This window comes from Chrysochloris asiatica, unplaced genomic scaffold (genome assembly GCF_000296735.1).
Source record: "Chrysochloris asiatica unplaced genomic scaffold, ChrAsi1.0 scaffold00307, whole genome shotgun sequence".
In the NCBI taxonomy this organism is placed as follows: Eukaryota; Metazoa; Chordata; class Mammalia; order Afrosoricida; family Chrysochloridae; genus Chrysochloris; species Chrysochloris asiatica.
This window is the reverse complement of record NW_006408825.1, coordinates 2,473,195-2,476,034: the sequence shown is the minus strand read 5'-3', so window position 1 is coordinate 2,476,034 and position 2,840 is coordinate 2,473,195. Positions and strand designations below refer to the sequence as shown.

General features: G+C 46.3%; 1 pseudogene; it reads left to right on the top strand.

Moving 5' to 3' along the window:
- The first annotated feature begins 318 nt into the window (after positions 1–318).
- LOC102811851 lies at positions 319–2,385 on the top strand (annotated as a pseudogene).
- Positions 2,386–2,840: the final 455 nt, after the last annotated feature.

Genomic DNA, 2,840 nt, shown 5'->3' with positions numbered 1-2,840 from the left:
AGGTTGCTGTGGGCAGCATTTGGTTGCCTCTTGAAGAATTGGGGAGAGGACTCTCCATTTATATATATATATATATATATTGGAAATTAGAAGTTTCAAACCGGGACAGCTGCAGATTACAAACTCCCAGGGAGGGCCATATTGCTTTTTGAGCCGCCGCGTGGCCAGAGCTCCGACAAGAGCCTCTTTTGTCCTGTTGTTGTTAGGTGCCATGGAGTTGGTTCCGACCCATAGTGACCTTATCACAGCATAAGGATCCTGTGGTGATTTCTAAAAGAAGTCCTCCTGGCGGGGATGGGGTTGGTGAGGGGCGGGGAGATGAACGCTGCAGCCAGCAGCTACCCCATGGCCTCCCTGTACGTGGGTGACTTGTACTTGGACGTCACCGAGGCCACGCTGTATGAAAAGGTCAGTGCGGCGGAGTCTGTGCTGTCTATCATATCAAGGGTTTGCCTTGATATGATCACCCGCCAATCCCTGGGTTATGCTTACGTCAACTTCCAGCAGCCGGCTGACGCAGAGAGGGCTCTGGACACCATGAACTTTGATGTGATTAATGGAAAGCCAATCCGAATCGTGTGGTCACAGAGGGATCCCTCTTTGAGAAAAGCAAGTGTGGGAAACGTCTTCATCAAGAACCTGGACAAATCCATAGATAACAAGGCACTTTATGATACTTTTTCTGCTTTTGGAAACATTCTGTCCTGTAAGGTGCTGTGTGATGAGAACCGCTCTAAGGATTGTCCACTTCGATGCCCAAGAGGATGCCCACAAGGCCATTGGGAAGATGAATGGCATGCTCCTCAATGACCTCAAAGTGTTCTCAGCAGATTAAGTCTCGAAAAGAGCTGAACTTGGAGTCAAAGCCAAGGAATTCACCAATGTTTATATCAAGAACTTTGGGGAAGAAGTGGATGATGAGAGTCTGAAAGAGCTGTTCAACAAGCCCCTAAGTGTCAAGGTGATGAGAGATCCCAGGGGGAAATCCAAAGGCTTTGGCTTTGTGAGTTACGAAAAACATGAAGATGCCAAAAAGACTGTGGAAGAGATTGTTGTTGTTGTTGTTAAGTGCCGTAGAGTCAGTTCCGACCCATAGTGACCCTGTACAGGGTTTCCGAGGGTGTAAATCTTTACAGGAGTAGAAAGCCTCATCTTTCTCCCACAGAGCGGCTGGTAGTTTCGAACCGCTGACCTTAAGTTTCGCAGCCCAATTTGTAACCACTACGCTACCGTGGAAGAGATTAATGGAACAGAAATAAGTGGGAAAGTCATCTCCATAGGCTGTGCACTGAAGAAAGTGGAGCGGCAGACTGAGTTAAAATGGAAATTTAAGCAGCTGAAACAAGAGAGAATTAGTTGATATCAGGGAGTGAATCTTTACATTAAGAACTTGGATGACACTATTGATGACAAGAAGCTAAGGAAAAAAAGTTTTCTCCTTTTGGTCAATCATGAGTGCTAAGGTGATGCTGGAGGATGGGAGAAGCAAAGGGTTTGGCGTCGTCTGCTTCTCATCTCCCGAAGAGGCAACCAAAGCAGTCACTGAGATGAATGGATGCATTGTAGGCTCTAAGCCACTGTATGTTGCCCTGGCCCAGAGGAAGGAAGAGAGAAAGGCTCACCTGACCAACCAGTACATGCAGTGGGTGGCAGGAATGAGAGCACTCCCTGCTAACGCCATCTTAAATCAGTTTCAGCCAGCTGGTGGCTACTTTGTGCCAGCAGTTCCACAGACTCAGGGAAGACCACCATATTACCAACCTAACCAACTAGCACAGATGAGGCCTAATCCATGCTGGCAGCAAGGTGGGAAGACCTCAGGGCTTCCAAGGAATGCCAAGTGCTCTACACCAGTCTGGGCCTCGTCCAGCTGTTCGCCATCTGGCTCCAACTGGTAACACTCCAGCCTCTCATGGCCTCCCTACTTCCACTCATAGAGTCAGTGTTCCCACAGCTGTGCAAAACTTAGCACCTCAGGCTGCCATAACTGCTGCTGCTCCTCGGACTGTGGTACCATACAAATATGCCTTTAGTGTCTGCAGCCCTTATCCTGCAATTCAGCCTCTGCAGGCCTCACAGCCTGCTGTCCACATGCAGGGATAGGAGCCCCAGACCGCCTCCATGTTGGCTGCAGCATCCCCACAAGAACAGAAGCAGATGCTTGGAGAACGTTTCTTTCCACTTATCCAAACAATGCATGCAAACCTTGCTGGAAAGATTAGGGGCATGTTGCTGGAAATTGACAACCCTGAGCTGCTGCACATGCTGGAGTCTCCCCAATCTCTCCGTTCAAAGGAGGATGAAGCTGTGGCGGTTCTACAGGCTCATCATGCCAAGAAAGAAGCTGCCCAGAAAGTGGGCGCTGTTGCTGCTGCTACCTCTTAGACAAGGAAACAATGATCCAAAAGCCAAATAAAACCCCTCCTGGATTTCAGCTCATTTGAAGACTTGTAGCTTGTCCTATGGACCTCAACATCAAGAACCACAAATTCCAATTTAATAGGTCATTTTGTGTCAAAAGGTTAATTATGAAACACCTAGAAAATTTCAATTATATGAATATATTCTCTGGGTTTGACATAGCCCAGTTAATGTTAACTTCTTTTTTCTATTGTGGGTTTTTATTCCCCCCTCCCCCCCAGAAACTGGTTTTATTTGATGTACCCAAGTCTTAATTTCTCAATAAAGAAGAAAACCCTCCATAAAAATAAATAAATAAATAAACAAACAAACAAACAAACAAACAAACAAATAAATAAATAAATAACAACAACATCAAAAGACTTCACCAGAAGAGTAAAAAGGGAACCCACAGAATGGGAAAAAATCTTTTGCAATGA